The sequence below is a fragment of the Urocitellus parryii genome, chromosome 8 (genome assembly GCF_045843805.1).
Source record: "Urocitellus parryii isolate mUroPar1 chromosome 8, mUroPar1.hap1, whole genome shotgun sequence".
Lineage (NCBI taxonomy): Eukaryota > Metazoa > Chordata > Mammalia > Rodentia > Sciuridae > Urocitellus > Urocitellus parryii.
Genome location: NC_135538.1, coordinates 151,666,123 through 151,683,540, shown reverse-complemented (window position 1 = coordinate 151,683,540; position 17,418 = coordinate 151,666,123).

Here is a 17,418-nt window from a genome sequence, read left to right as displayed (position 1 = left end):
TTAAGAGGAAAATTTAGAGCATTCAAAGTGTATATTACTAAAGAAGAGGATCTTAAGTCAACATTATCAACTTTCACCCTAACAAATAAAGAGCAAATTTAAACACTAAAACTTTTTGCAGATATAAGCAATCTGATTCTAAAATTCATAAGGCAAGACAAAAGAACCAGGATAAAGATTTAGATCTATTTACCTGGAATAATATACATATGTTATATCCCATAAATAAATATATTAGGATATATACTTTTTTTCTGGAACAAAACAGGATTGATAAAGAATACAGTTGATGGTGTCAGACCACCCAACATTACCACTTCCTCTAATGTTCCAGTGATGCAGATGGCCTGGTCTACATTATAGACTAACAAAACGGAAGAACATCCAGAAATAAATACACAGAAATATATATTTTTTGTGATGAAAGTGGAAAAAGATTTCAATGAAAAAGTGTAGTCATTTCAATAAGTTTTGTTAACCCAACAGAGCAGCCACATGTAAAAAAAAAATTACCTTAACTTAAACTCATATCATATAAAAATATACTAAAAATGATTTAATGTAGATTTAAAAACCATAAAACTTCTAAATAAAGACAGAGCAGAAGAGCTTCATGACTTTGGGTAAACCAAAAACAAAACAAAACAAACAAACAAACAAACAAAAAAACCCATGATCTACAAAACATTGATAAATTAGACTTCATTGATATTTTAAGATTTTTCTTTGTGAAAGACACAAGAAAATTTAAACAAAACTGAGCGTGCTACAGAGGAGGAGAAAATCTTACAAAGTAATATTTCTGAAAAGGACTGCTATTCAGAATGTATGTTACTCTCAATATTCAGTCATAAGAAAAATACTCATTTTAAAATGGGCAAAACACTTGAAAGAACACTGCATCAAAGAAGATGCAAAGGCGACAAAAAGGTAGAGAAATTCAAAATGAAACCATGATGAGATATCACCACACACCTGTTAGAACGACCAATCTGAAAAATAAACTCAAGACCCATCCTGCGCGTCGCTGTGGGGTAGCTGCGCAGTGGAACTGCCGTGCTCTGGGAAAGGGATGCGAAGTGTCCCAGGCACTCTGGAAAATGGTGTCAGCTTCTCATAAAGCTCAATGCCCACTTGCTGCACGGCCCTAATGGCACTGTCCTGGGAGAGGAGAGATGGAAGCAGGCGGGGGCAGAGACAGACACCAGGCAGAGACCTGGACACCCCTCCTGCCCTGCCCTGATCCCACACAGTCTGGGCTCTGGGCTGCAGGACTCATCTTCCCGGGGCCCTTCCCCCTTCTCTCTGCTTCCTGGGCCCTGAGCTGAGCAGCCCTCCTGCGCTGGGCTCCCCCATGATGGGCCCAGACCAAGGGAGTGGCCAGCTATGGACTGGGACCTCTGATACCTGAGCCCCAAATAAACTTCCTCCTTTAAGTTGTTCTCGTCAGGTGTTTTGGTTACAGTGATGCAAAACTGACTAAAACCAGGTTATGCCATCACGGCTTAATCGTGATACCACTGAAGTGAAAATAATGAAGGAACTCGAATTAAAAATAATCAAGGAACACAAATTAAAAGTGATTAAGAAACACTGCACCAAATACTCACTGAAGTTCTTTCTAAGTCAATGACTCTACTGTTTTAGTGGACATATATCAGGTGATCATTTAAAAATACAATGACATTTCCTGATGAGCATTGAGTGAAAGAAAGTTAAGCCAAATAAAGAGTACAGAAAATAAAAGTGTGAAAAACAATCAAATGTTAAACATAAATATGTCACCCTTATGAAGAAATAAGAATATATTTAAGCATAATTCCAAAAAGCATGATTTCCATGGAGAGGGAATTAAAATCCATGTATTCTTCACTATGTGAAAAAATTTTCAGAAACATGAAGCAAGACATTAATTATTCCATTTTTTATTTCTATAAGGAAATGCCTGAGGCTGAGCACTGAGTAAGAGAAGACAGTTTCAGCTCACAGTTTTGGGAGCTGAACACAGAAGTAGCCTGGAGCTGGCTCTGCGGGCCCCGGCTGCACCACAAGGTGGTGAGGAGTGTGTGCAGGAGAGACCCCATGGTAGGAGAGGTCAGAGAGTGATGCAGGGCCAGCCTCGGGTTCTCGGGAATTGCTATGCTCAGTGCTCGCTCAGGTTCACTGCACTAGGATCTTGTGAGGGCACATCCTGTGGGACCTCGTCACCACACCGAGGACCCAGTCTCCACCACAGGGCAGGCATGGGGGTGCACACCTGCGACTCCAGAGGCTGAAGCAGGAGAATCACAAATTTGAGACCAGCCTTGGCACTTCAGTGAGATCCTCAGCAATTTAGTAAGATTCTGTCTTAAATTTGAAAACAAAAATTTTAAAAGACTGGGGATATGGGTAAAGTAACCCTGGGTTCAATCTCCACTACCGAAAAAATAATAATTTAAAATAAAAATAAAATCTCCAATCATTGAACCCTTAGGGAACATACCACCTCAAAAACATGGCATTAATTAATGAAATATTAGGTAGTTTCTATCTATTACATTTTTTTCTTTCTTTTTTTGGGGGGGGTGGTTACCAGGAATTGAACTCAGGCACTCAACCATTGAATTGAACCATATCCCCAGTTGTATTTTGTGTTTTATTTAGACATAGGGTCTCACTGAGTTGCTTAGTGCCTCACTTTTGCTGAGGCTGGCTTTGAAAACACAATCCTCCTGCCTCAGCCTGCTGAGCTGCTGGGATTATAGGCATGAGCCACCATGCCTCGCTTGTATCTATTAAATTTCTAATCCTCTCTTTTCACCCTGAGAAACATCTTAATTATATAGCTAGCTATAGACCTTTCTTAAAGTTTTGCTTTTATTTTTGATTCCTTTCTTGCTAACTTAAGATTGATCAGTAAGAAAACCAAATTAACATTAAAAAACTAACTAAACCTCCATTAGAAAAGTGTTCCATAATAATTCTGACACTCCTGGTCCAAGCTTCACTAAAGTACTTTTCAAGCATTTATTTTGCAAATGATATCCCAGGGTCTAATGCAATGACTGTCACATAACAGGTCCTCAGAAAATAAATCCTGGATGGGTTGCATTTTTCTCAAATATATGATCCATATTTTAAGATGTGGGAATTTTTTAATGAGGACAGACAAAGGGGTTTATTCTCATGGAGTTTACCTGGAAGAATGTCAGTTCAGAGACTTGGTGTTCAAATCCAGGCCCAGATACCTACCTACTTCATAGGTGGCTGTGAAGATAAAGGAGATAATGATGGTTATCCATGCAGCTAGTGAGGGGCCAAGTGCATATTTTAATACAGGTTTTGGCATGATTTTGCATATTTTCCTGTGCTGGGGATTGAATTGAGAAGTAGTGCTTACCACTGAGCTACACACCCAGCTCTTTTTATATTTATTTTGAGGCAGGGTCTGAGTTGCCCAGGCTGGCCATGAACTTGACATCCTGATGCCTTAGGTTCCGGAGAATCTGGGGTTACCAACAGGTGTCCTCATTATCTCTGTCACTGTGGGCCTCCCCCATGATGGGCCTGTGATTGTCTATTCTTACTGAGATCCAATAATAACTTTTTAAATTGAGAGAACAAGGAAGGGGGGGGGGGAGGTGACTTCAAGATGGAAAAAATATTTACAGATTATCATTAGGTCATGTGTAAAACCGGGCTAGTTATGAAGGGGTCAAAGGTTTTTAAGCAAATCAAGGATGTGGCCACTACAGGAAGGGAAGCAGAATTTGAAAAGTCAAATTGTAGTGATAGGAAACTGTTAAAGGCCTGTGCAGGCACATGTTTCTTCTCTTTCAATGTGATCATGTAGAGCTGCTCAGGATGCTTCTGGGAAAGAAGTTTCTACACGAATTTATAGGAAAGAGCTAAAATGGTGTTTTCTTTGTCAAGCCAACAGCAGAGGTTTTCATCTGCCTAAAGGAAGGAGCTCCTCTTCCAATTGAACACAAAGACCCCACAGGGACTCTCACAGCACTGGGACCCTGAACCCAGGTGACTCAGGCAAAGTCAGCCCATAGACCTCGATCGCTCTGGTCACTAGCTCATGGGACAGACACTCTTATGTGATGCAGTTTATTGTAGCATTAATTATTTTGCTATTATTATCTCCCACAGTAAAATTTTTATTGTGAAACGTGTATTTATTAAGCATCTGCAGGGTGTGGCTGGGATAGAAGATGCAGATGTGTTTACAACTGGACTCTCCAAACCCGAAAGCACACCTCGAGTGTAGGAGCACTCCCAGTGTCCTGGATTGATTTGGGCCTCTTGTGCAATGCCCTGTTTTTCTGCTGGGATGTTCTGAAGACATTTCCTGATTGACTGAATGATTGATCGAATTCAAAATAATCTAAGAAAAGCCAAATGTCAATGGCAGCCAGCAGTGAAAAATAAAGATGTAAAATAATTCCTAAAATTGGAAGTATAAACGTGGTGTGCAGCAGGTGATCAGCTAAAGACGGATCACAAGGGCTCAGCATGCATTACTACCACCTTTTCAACTGTTGATCATATTTATAGTTTAGGTATTTTTATCTTCTGACTTTTTTTCTGGGATGTTAACATTTAATTTTAAAATTATTTTTCCATTAGAAATGTGCCTGGAGTGATTTTGACATATGACTGAATGTGACTTTTTTTTTTTTTCAAATAAGTGAAAATTGGAAAACAGTGTGTATTTAAGTTTAGTGTAGCTTCATTTGGGGGAGATATAGCTACTCTACATTCAGAGACACACTAGTTAAGACTCCTCAACTGTATGAACATTTGGGACCAAATCTTGTATTTACAGGTGTTTTAGTCAGCTTGTCTCCCACTGTGACCAAAAGACCAGACAAGAATAATTTTAGGAGAGAAACGTTTTATTTGGGGCTCACAGTTTCAGAGATGGCTGGATGCACTCCTTGGGGCCTAAGATAAGGCAGAACATCATGGTGTAAGTCTGTGGTGGAGGAAAGCAGCTCAGGACATCGCCACCAGGAAGCAGAGAGAGACTTCTCTCAACAAGAGCAAAACGTATACCCCCAAGCCACATCCCAATGACCGCCTCCCCCCAGCCAGACCCTACCTGCCTACAGTTACAGTCCAGTTAATCCCTATCAGGGGATGAACAATGAACACACTGATTGGGTTAAGGCTTTCAGTACCCATCCATTTCACCTCTGAAATTCCTGCATTGCTCACACATGAGCTTTTGGGGGACACCTCATATGGAAACCATAACAATGGATCCACTATATTAAAATTTCTGCCTGGCCACAGTGATTTTAAGTGGTTATTCATGGTCTGACAGATTCTGATTTCAGAGAGTTTAAAGTGAGAAACTGGGTAACTTGGGCTTAAAGAGACATGGCAGTGGATGAGAAGCAGGCTGAGTGGTGAGCAGGTAGAACAGGAAGGCCGGGCTGTCTTTGCACACCTGCACAGGTTTGCCCACCTGGGGATCCTAGTGTAAGATGCCCCCCTAGTCCTGAGTGAGATTCAGGTGTGCAAAGACAGAGGGTCAGAAGACAGGAGGGACTGACTCACAGCCAGGTGGATATTAGTTCACAAGAGGAAGCCCTCAAGGCCAGCAAAGGGTGAATGGCGAGGGTGCCGATGTGTAAAGGGCTGGTGTGAGTTAGGTATGGTGGGATCCAGCAACACAGGCCCAGGGGCTGTTAATCCAAGGTAGACCCAAGTAAACCTCACTCCCGCCCACAAGACTCCCATGAGCAGCTACTACTTCTCCAAGGGCAATACAGATCTCCAGGCTGAAGTCGACATCCCCTACCCCAGTGTGTGTGTAAAGAAGGGTAAAAATGAAAAGCAGACTGTGCTTTAGTAACAATGATCAGCAAGCCCGGCTAGCTAAGCAGATAAGAAAAAGATGAAAGCCCGATCAAGCCAGAGACACCAGAATGGCTAAGCCGCTGTGGGCTTAATTCTCCCGCTGTTCAGCTCGCCCTCTGGGTCCACAGAAGCACTTGTTTTCTCCTCCTCAGCCCAGCAAAGCTGGTGGCTGTGTTCTTGGCCTGTAGCTCTGGGGAAATGCATCAAAATAGCGCAGGAGAGCGCAGTGAGAAGCCAGGGCCCTGACAAAGGACACTTATTGATCAGGTTGCAGGTATCACCAATTGTTAATATGGGTGTAACAGAAAGATGACATTTTACTGAGATGTTATAGAAGCATTGTCCCTCAGAGCAAAGCCCCGGCAGCACTGGACTTACTCCTGGAGGTCAGACCATGTGGGTTACCCCCCAGCAGGGAGAAGGTGAAGCTTACAGGGTCAGCGTGCAGGTGCTTCTCCACTAGAGAAAGGGGCTCCTTGTCTGAAGGGTGTGGCCCAAGGCTGCAGCGAACAGGGAGCTGAAGGATGGCCTGATGGTGCTTCAGAGGTGAGAGAAAAGAACTTGTCCCCTCCCACGATGGAGATGGTCCGGCCCACACAGGGCCCCCTGTATCTGTGGGTTCAGCAGCCACCCGGTCAACCAACTGATGATTTAAAACATTTGAAGAAAAAAATGCATCTGCCCAACTGTTGCCAACGTTCTGCTTGCCCTCACCTCTCCAACAGTACAGTCTGACAACATTTCCACAGCATCTCCGTGTATTGGGTATTACAAGTAACCTGGGGCTGACGGGAATATCCACGAGGCTGTGTGTAACTCGTGTGCAAATACAACACCGCTTTATCTAAGGGACTGGAGCAGCTGTGCATTCTGGTCTCCTGGAGGCTCCTGCAACCAGTGCCCCATGGACATCAAGATAAGACTATGTGCATCCCTGCACTCCTTGGGTTATCTCTTAACTGCATGGTTATGAGGTGATACAGGTCCTTGCTATGGTTTATGTGGCACCAAAGGTCATGTGTTAAAGACTTGGTTCCCCACCTGTGGTACTGCTGGGAATTAATGGAAACTGCAGGAGATGGAGCCTCGCTGGAGGCAGGCGGCTGCTCGGGGGGTGTGCTGTTGAAGGGGACATGTGGACTCAGCCCCTTCTTCTCTGTTTTGCTCCCCAGCCACCATGCATTGAGAAGTTTTGCTCTACCCTGTGTTCCACACCATGACTTGTTGCCTTCCCCAAAGGAAAAGACCAAGTGACCACAGAATGAAACCTCTGAAACCATGAACCAAGATAAACCTGTCCTCCTTCCAAGTTGCTTATCTCAAGTACTTTGTCACAGTGGCAGAAAACTGACTAACAGCAGCAGTCTTATCAGGTCTTTTGTGAACTAACACTCAAATCTCATTCCACACCATGGCCCTCATGCTTTCTACAGTCCAAAAGCTCATTTTAAGCAAAATTTCATATCTATGCCATACACACCTCCTTGTAGAAGCTTTCCTGAACCTTCCAGCCAGGTTAGATTCATTGCCTTGTTGCCAAACATCATTCTTTGTTCACAGTGGTCATGGCCTTTAACCGGCTGTTTATGGCTACCTATTCACTGTGCCTGTTCCCCCAGTAAGACTGTAAGCCCTGAAAGGAACAAAACCTATCTTGGAAAAGGCAGATAAGTGCCACCAAAATGTCTATTCTTCCCTGCATTCACTGTAATAGATTGCTAACTTCTCCCCACAATCCATATGCTCTTCTGTAGTGACAGAATTCTGATAGCTAGAATGTAGCTATTGAGACTGAGACACCATTTTGCAACTCTGTTACCTGTGAGGAGGTTTTGACAATCCTTGTGGATTAAATGTGTTGTTTTATTTTATACACCTGAGCTTTAATATTTAGCGTGCACTTGCTCCTCCTCATGACCCAGGATCTGGACATGCCTGAGACCCAGCATTGCCCAGCACTCCTGCAGGCAGAGATGCAGAGGGGAAAGACCCAAACCTTGGCTGAGGAAGAGACCTGTCATCCACTAGAAACAAATTTGTGGAAACAAATAAGCTTCTGTCTTCTTTAGGTATTGAATTAATTTGTATTCTCTTAATTAGAGCACCTTACTCTTCTCTGGATTAATAAAGAATCAATAGCTGGGACAGAAAATGCTGCAGCAAACCTCAATTATATGTCTGTACATTAGCTACCAAGTGGCAGGGGGGTGGAGACCTAGTGCAGCCTGATCACATGGATTTTTTATTGAATTAGTCCTTGTATATTAGAAGCCACGTTCAAATTTGAGGAGTTTTTATGATTCTTCTTAGATTCTGCAAAATATTTAGTAGAACTCTCTCCTGCATTAAGGTGGATGGTGTAAAATAGATCCCAACACCGTAGCCTATAAAGCATGGTCTTTATTATACTGTTAGCGTGAGTTACCGATTCCTCACAAATTATGCCAGGGAACCGTACAATGATGAACCACGGCAATCATAGATATCTAACAGAATAGGCTGTCGAACTGAAGAGTCCCCCAGGGGTGGAGAATCCAACTCCGTATGGCTACTGTGATTCAGAAACTGTTCCCAGGGCTCTCTATTAGGCCAACAAGGAGCTAAGACACCAGTCCCAGGCTAGTGACTGTGTGCAGTTCTGCTCACAGGATTTGAGACATTTCGCTAGTTGCTGAAACAAGGAAACAAGGCAGAAGTGTTTTTTTCCATACTTTAGTTTTCTGATTGGGAGTTTTTATTGAATTAGTCCTTGTATATCAGAAGCCACGTTCAGATTTGAGGGGACTGAAAATCATCCATAGAAGGTGAAATTTCAACACAGTTGTTATGGTTTAGATACGCGGTGTCCCCAGAAACTCATGGGAGAGACAATGCAAGTCTGCTCCTAGCAGAAATGATTAGCTCATGAAAGATGTAACCTGGCGGGAGGATGCATCCAGGGATAGAGATTAACTGGGCGGTGCCTGTAGGCAGGTCGGGTGTGGCTGGAAGACACAGAGAAATGAGGCATGGCTTTGGGGTCTATATTTGTCTTTGATAAGCAGAGCTCTCTCTCTGCTTCCAGCCATGGACGAAATGGAAAGATTGTGGGAGAAACTTCTACTTATTATTAAAAAAGATCCTTTCTCCTCCTCTGTCCTGTTGCTACCATGGACCTCTAGCTGGCACACTGTGCCCCAGCCTGGGACCACGTGTCCTCACCCTCTCTGTGGCTCTGAGCAGCCGTCAAGTTGCTGTCACCACTGAGATATCTCCTTCTCTCTGCTCCCTGGACTGTCTCAGCATGTGCCGCTTCCCCAGGTTCTCACAGGAGCAGGGAAACTGCAGTCCCCTTCCTTGGGAACCCACAGTGCTCTTACTTCCTCTTCTTACTCCCGTACCTGCTTCCCTAGTCCTAGAGGCAGTGCTGGAATTAACAGTCTGACCCAGTTTGCTCCCCAGAATGCATGTGTAGGCAAGAGGCGCGGTAACTCCCTCCTGAGCAGACTTTACAGGGAATCCTCCCTCCCTCTCTCCCTCCTCCCCTTCCCTTCCCTTCCCTGCCTCCCTTCCTCCCCAGTTCTGCCTTGTTTCCCTGGGACAGGTCACCTCTCAGCTGTCGAGGATGGATTGAGGATGCCCAACCAAATCCGCACAGTCCTTGGGGTTTTCCTAGGGAGAGTAATTGACTCTTCTTCGTGCTCGGAGCCCTGTGAAGTCAGTCATTCTTCTAACTAGCTCCCGGCTCAGTGTCTGGCCCAACGTTTAGGAATCACTATGTGACATGCTGGGCTACAAATTAACTTTTAGTGCAGGTATTGGGGGAAAAATTTTAAATGTTAAAACAAGAGTAGTTGCATGAAAATTTCATGGGACCAAAGAAGCAGTGAGTTTAGATTCACCCTTATCCTGTAAAAATTCTGTACACACAACAAACAAATTAACCTTCAATTTTATGTGAAAAGTAAAATAGGGATAAAATAATGTCATCGGGTTGAAAGGAAATTTCATGGTCAATGTCATGAACAGTCTGTTTTCTTGTCAGCAGTGCATCTCATTCAACAAATGGGTTTGTTAAAAAACATAAAACATCTGTTTAGAACTGGGGCTATTGTAACAGATCGTAACACGGACCATGTTTTAGAACGATAAAGAAGGTGACTAAATATAAAACCACTTATTTAACAAAGTAGACAAGCTAATAGTACAGCCCTGTTACACCTTAATCTTAAAAATTTACTGCATTTATAAAGTGAAGGACACATGATTTGTTCCATGTGGATTTTTGGTAACAGCTACATTGTTTACCTTGTATGCTTACATGATGCAAAAATACTTCCAAACTAAATCCAATCTCAAATATGAAGGAGAATGATTGATTGAGACAGAAGATATAAAATTTCAAAATGAAAGCTGCCCTTTTCTCACTTACATTGAAGCGGTAATTTGTTTACCATCAATGAATAGACCAATAGCCCATTTATGTTAATACTAACATTTTGAAATATCATAGGATTATTACCATGTCATTCTCAAGTGTCATTTGTTGACTTTTCCCTAAGAATCAGATATTTTTCAGTCTAGAGGGAAATCAAGAGATCATCTTATTCAGTTCTCTGCTTTCAGACAGGTAAGGTATTAATATTCCTATGTTAGAGAGAAGCCACCATCAATGCCCTGAGAAATCTAATCACTCCGCCAAAGTTCACAGACAGTGGCGGAATTTAGGTTTTATGCCTTGCAAATGCAGACCTCTTCTTAACCATTCTGCCTTGCCAACCGATGTCTTCAGTATTAACCTCATGAAACACTAGTCTATTATGGCCTATTAAAAGGCTCACCATGGCGAGATTCATAGAAAATGGCTGCATGAAAACTTCATGGGACCAAAGAAGCAGTGAGTTTAGATTCAACCGTATCCTGTAAAAATTCTGCACACACAACAAACAGAGGAACCTTAAATTTTATGGGAAGAGTAAAATAGGGATAAAATAATGTCATCAGGTTGAAATGGAATGCTGTTCTTTCTCTTATTTGTTTTCCCACCAGAATGTAGTGAGTTACTAGAAGGATCTTGTTGTTATTCTATTTGAGCTGTGCTTACACTGAAAAAAAAATGTAATTAAGGGGAAAAAAAACCCTCTCATTATGTGGATGTTTTAGTATTTACCATCCACTACTGTTATCTAGACTAGGAGATTTGCAATCCCCTGTAAATTATTGCATTTGTGCATAAATAATAATTCATTTTTTAACTCCCTTTCTGAAATTGTGTCAACTAAAAGCAATAATTTATCCTTTTTCTGACACCAAGAGGTATACAAATCTGGTATCACAGAACTCCCACCTGGGACTCCGTTATAATCGTCTTCTTCATGTATCATCCCATGTTCTGAAGTCATTATCTTTCTTCTTATTCCTCAATCACCATGACAATTCTGATTTCTTTTGTTAATAGAAACGATTTCAGATGAATTAGATTTAGCAGAGCTGATTTGAGAAAGTGTACTTAGTAGTATTCTTTCAAGAAAAGAACCATTCATGATTTGGGTAGCACTTAGAACCAGAACCAGAGGAGGTCCAGAAAGCTCTGTTTAGCAGTGTGGACAACGAGTTTTACAGACTGAACCTAAAAGCAAAATAGAAAATAACTTTAGTGGCTACAACTGAGGTTTCTTCCTTATCTAGTCGTGGTGTGATAGGGGCTCTTGTTGAATTGGGGCATTGTCTGGTGTTAGCTGTGTATGATTGACTGGCACCTGGCATTTGTTATATTCCTCTTAGGTTTTGGTTTGTTCATCACTAAACTGAGTTTCCATTTGTCATGTAGGAACTCAAAGTAAAGAGATAGCTCCAGACTCATGGCCTCCTGCTTATTTAAGTGAGCACTTTACAATAGCTAGTGGAGTGTGCTGGTCATGGTCTTCCTTGAAGCCTTTTACCTCTGCCCTATGCAGCTAGGAAACCACAATTCTTGACTACAATTGGTCCCGGCCATTCAAAACAGGCCACCCTCCTGGTTTCAGTGATTGGCTTAGGAAAGGGTTTGTATTAGAACTTTGTCCAATAAAATTGGATCTCACAAGGTTGCTCAGGGAAGAACAGGGTAATACCTCTTGCTCTGCCTGGAGAGTTGTACAGACATGCGGGCTGCCATGATTCTGGCTCTTCTCCCACGGTGAGAAAGCCACCTTGAGCATGCAGCTGACGTGGCGAACAGAGCCATGGGAGAATCACATGGTCACAGAGAAAGGCCAAGCCACCCTGGGAGCTGGCTTCCCCCCTTTACCTCTCAGGTAGAAAGCCAAGACCTGAGGTGGGAATGAGCCAGCAGCCAGGCTGAGTGAGGCTTTCCTTTCCTTACAACCCAAATGGTCTTCCGAGCTCCCTGGGGACAGGAGCCTTGTGTCACGCCACATTATACAGTGTGGAATTCTCAGATGGGGAACATCTGGCCTGGAGCAACAAGGAGCCCGCGCTCTCTGTGGTAAACTGGCAAGATTGTGTTGTGCTGATCATTAAAGTCGTGTGCACCAAGTTCTGAACCATTATGATACACCTCACCCATATTATTTGAACTTTTGTGGGTAACTTTTTAATCCCAAGAGAGTGATTTTCTTATGCCACAATTTGTATATGTTGATTTTGGGACAGGGAGAGTTTGTCCTGTTCACCTCTGAACTCACGCCAATTCCAACAGCGTGCGATGCATGTTGAGTGAGAGAAAACACAACCTGGCCACCAATTTAGATAACAAAGAAAGTGCCGCCCCTTTACCGCATGTCATACATCTTCTTAATGCTTTTTTTGTGCTGTTGCTTTTGGTGCCAGTTGTTCTGCTAGGTAAAGTCTTGCATCTATTTTACAGTTAAGAAACGTTTAGCAATGGGTTCCATAATATTCTGGATGCTCCCAGACCTCAGGTTTCTGTTAGTTTGCTCTCTTTTAAAGTTTTATTTCAGGCTGTGAATGACACACTGAATTGCTTGCAGGACATGGCCACAATCTTAGTCTCAGCTGCATGACCCAGGCAGATGGAGAGACTCAGCATCTGCCACACATTCTGGGTAAATGTTCTGTAGCCTCTTAAGCAAATGTAAATTCAAGGTGCCCTGTCCTTCTGTCCAGACCTTTGGCTGGCCTCCAGGAGGCTTGGGGAACCATCTGTCCACTTGTGTTGATGCTGAATTGTCAAAGACATTCTGGATGTTGCCTTATTTTCTCTTGTTTACAAATGTGGTCCCTACCAGGGACTTGGGGGAGGCCTGGACTGAGAACAGAGGATACTGGCAGAACACTTCCTTCCTCCAGTGGCCTTTCCCATCCATAAAGCATGGTGTTGAACTCGATGTTCTCTGAGATGCCTCTGGGATACTATGGAGAGTTTTTCTTTATAGAAAAATATCTTCTTCCTTCTGTGTTTACTGAGACAGGGCCTGAATAATCCTCTACTTTGACAGGAATCCTTCAAAATATATAAATAAGCAGATTTTGAATCATGAAGAAGCCATATGAATTAAACAAGTTCTGGTAGTGACTTCAGTACAATTCTGGTGTTCAAGGTGCTGTCTTTGAGCCCAGCTGGGTTCATCTACCTATCCACCCACCCATCCATCATCCGTCCACCCATCCGTCCACCCATCCAACATGCCTTGGACTCTCACAGTGATGGAGACTCCTGTATTTGTTAAGCAGTGGGGTGATATCAGGCATGGGTTTCGTTACACATGAATGTTCATTTCTCTGGGCTCAAGAAAAGCTCACCATCTAGTGAGGGGATAGACATATGCAAGCAATTAATTTATCAACTGGCTTTGTGAGTTGGGTACCAAGGATCAGAAAAAGGAAGGAGAGTGATAGGCTAAAGAAAAGAAGATTCAAGAGAAGCATCCATTATGGATACTAGGGAAAGATTCTTTTCAGGTGTTTATGGTCTCCCGCTAACTTGAAAAACACCTAAATTAAATTCATCCCATAATTACAAGAACCTAATTAAGAAACATAGTGATTAAATAACGACCTTGGTGAACCAGTTTATTGGGCAAATGTGAGCTTGCCAAATCCTGAAACCAGGCTTGATTCCCTACAATGCACCCTGAGTCTCGCAGGCATGCAGTGGATGTGCGATAAATGCTTACTGGTTGGCTACTGGATGAACTAACACAGACTCCTTCTTACTGAAGCTGTGTCATGCTTTCTTTAATCCTTATGAGATCAAATATCCAACAGCTATGTATGTGAAAGGGTTTAGGTGATTCATGAAGGACAACTAAAACATTGCAATTTCACTTTTCTAGAATTAGGAAGGTAATGTGGGTTCATTCTTTTAAATAACTTTAATACTAAAAACTAATTCTTAGAGAAGACAGAAGTAAGGCCTTTGAGTTATTGACATCGATCAACATCACCTAAACAAATCTGCTGTTTACTGATTCTGATTACATTTCTTAAAAAGTTGTGGTAACCACTTGTCACAACACAGAGGAGGACAAGTTTTCTTGGGACCCACAGTTTCAGAGGCCCACTCGTAGGATGGCCATCTCCGTGGCTCTGGGCCCTACGTCAAGCAGCACCTCATGGCTGGGGGCACGGCGTGGGGAAGCTCAGCTCAGGGGAGCCAGGAAGCCGAGCAGAGTAGGAATGAGGCACCAGGGAGAAGATGTCACCCCCAAAGCTAGGTCCCCCTTGATCGACTTCCTCTAGCCATTCCCTGCCTCATGGAGTTAATACCCTTACAGTCAATCGTCCTTTCAAATTATTAATCTATCAAATGGATGCATCCACTGGTTAGGTTACAGCTGTCATAGTTTTGGGGGGAAATCTTGTAATTCAAGCCATAATAAGAGTCCACCGCAGGCAATGATTCTTCTCGGTGGGTGGCAGTCAGAGCCAGGTGGCTGATTTTGAGCAATGATTTAAGAAGCCTCAGAAACAAAGAAATTGCAACTATTGTTGAGACCAGAGGTGGTGAGCATGTGCCTCTGTGGCTGTCCATCACCCCAATAATAAGCCTTCTGCTGTCACCGAGAGAGCAACAGCTCTAATGTCACCAAGAGTGTGGCAGCCACGGTACCTCTTTCTTTCTCCACACAAAGGAGACCCCGTGGATAGTGGAGGTCCTCACATTTTATTTATATACAACAAGGCACATTCTGGATGCAAACCAATGCTTTTATGTCATTTTTACTGATGGGTCCCATTCTTTTTTTTTAGTAAAAGAAATCACAGGCCTGAACTTTCTCAAGTGAAAATAATTCCAGCTTTTACAAGAGCAATAGAGTCATTTGAAGTGGTAGGAATGACTTAATGATTAAAGACAGATATTTTCCAGCACGTATCGGCTGATGGTGTGGGGTTGGTCAGATCTGTGTGGGACCGAATGGAGTCAAGCCATCAGATGCTTTCAGGACATTTGTGGCTTCAAGGGAAAAGCTTTCAAATCTTTTGAAATGGCTCTGCACTCAGGCCTTTCAGGCCCACTTCCCTTTCAGATGCAGCCATTACAGAAATGAGAAGCACTGCAATCATTCCAAATGGGCCCAGCGTGCAGAAGGCGAGAGGGGGGTTATGGGTGTGAGAGTGCTCCATGCCGTTCTGCACTCTCTGTCACCCAGCTCACAGCTCCACAGTGTGAGCCAGGAATCGTGAGGTTGCTCCACAGGGAAAAACAGGATGGAAACGGTATTCTAGAAAGAAAGATGGAAGCTGGATGTGATTAAAGTGCGAACATATTCCCTGTTCTCACCGTCCAGCTGCTGGTGTGGACCATTCATGAGCCACCCTCTCTGGAAGAAGCCTACAAGGTTAGAGGCCTTCAGCATTAATTCTTCATCATTCCTACCCTGCCTCACTGATTCTTGGTAGAGCTGCTGGTGGACACTTTTCTTTCCTGTAGAGAATGCATAATCCTACAAATGAGGTCGTGGGAGCTGGCCTTAGTACGCGCCTGCTGCAGACACTCCCAGTTTCCCATCCAGAGCTTCACCATCTGCCCTATGGAGGTGGGATCCCCTCCTCCCCAGGCATGGGGTAACTGGAGCACCTGAGCCAGAGTCTGCCTGCCATCCAGGATCCCAAATCTTCAGTTTGCTCCAGGGTGCATCCCCTTCACCTAGGGGGTACATGTCAGGACTCCCCAGGGGATGCCCGAAGCCATGAATGGCACCCAATCCTACCATTTAAAGCCGTAAGTGAACACTTATCATACCATGTGGCTGTGACTTTTCTAGTTGAGGTGTGACAGCAGAATGAGCATGAAGTTTTTTTCCCTTCTTCATGATTTTGTAGATGGAAGAATTGTTCTTACATTAGATCTCAGAAACCTCAGCCAACCGTATGTTTTCTTTCCTTAAACTGAGAACTTTCACCTTTGCCATACAAATAATCACTTTATGGCTTTTCTTTGGTCTATCTGAATTTCCAGCAGCTCTGGTCCTGTTATTTTAGGACCAGTATGAAGTAAAATCAGGGACACTTGAACACAAACATGGCTGTACTATTATGTTGGGATTTTGCATGTCCCCACAGGCTCTGTGTTGAAGGCTTGGTCCCCAGTGCTGCACTATTCAAAGGTGGAGCTTTGGGAAATGCATTGAATCATGAGGGCACCGACCTCATCGGCGGATTCATCTCTTGATGGAGTTGTAATTTGATGGCATTTTGGGAGATGGTAGCCACTCTGGGGCAAAGGTCACTGGAGGCATGCCTTCGGGGCCTACACCATGTTGCCTGCTCCTTCTCTCCTTGCTTACCTGCTCCCATGAGCTGAGCAGCTTCTGTCCACCACCCACTTGTGCAATTTTCTGTCCTGCCACAAGCCCAGAACAATGGAGTCAGCCAGCCATGGCTGAACCCTTCCTCCTCTCAGTTGATTTTCTTAGGTGTTTTATCCAGCAACAAAAAGTAACACAAGTACTTCAACGTTTCACCTGATGAGCAAGACAGCACACTGGACAGGTTGTGGGTGCCACGTGGATATCCTGGACAAAGGGATGATCCCAGTCCCTGCTGAGACTGAGCCAGGTAGGGAGAAAGCTTGCCTTGCTACCCAGAAGCCTGCAACTTATCACTTACGAAATGTTGACTTCTGGAATTTTTCATTCAATATTTTCAGGCCATGGCTGACTGAGTGGAACTGAGATGGCAGGATGTGAAACCACGGATCAGGAGGGAGAGATAAAATAATTTCTGTGTTCACGTGACACTGGAAATTTTAGGAAATCCTGCCCTCCCAGATCTCTGCTCTCCCCTTCTCTCGTCTTTGAGAGAATCTGGCTTTGTTTGGGGGCAGTAGGTACATGATGCACTGTTTAAAATATTTAATATCCTGTGTCCCTTGTGGATAGACACCAGGTCACAGGTTGGCCAATGAAACATGAGCTAAATCTACTAAGGGGGCCTCTGGGAAGCCTAGCACTCCCTAGGTGTTGGTTCTCAAAGTGCAGCCCCCCGGGGTTGTCATGAATGCAATTCTTCACCCCACCCAAACCAGAGCTGTGGGTGAGCCCCAGTAACCTTTGTATCATCAAGTCTCTATGATTTGGGTGCAGGACAAAGCCTGAGGATTGATGCCGTAGACCTGGA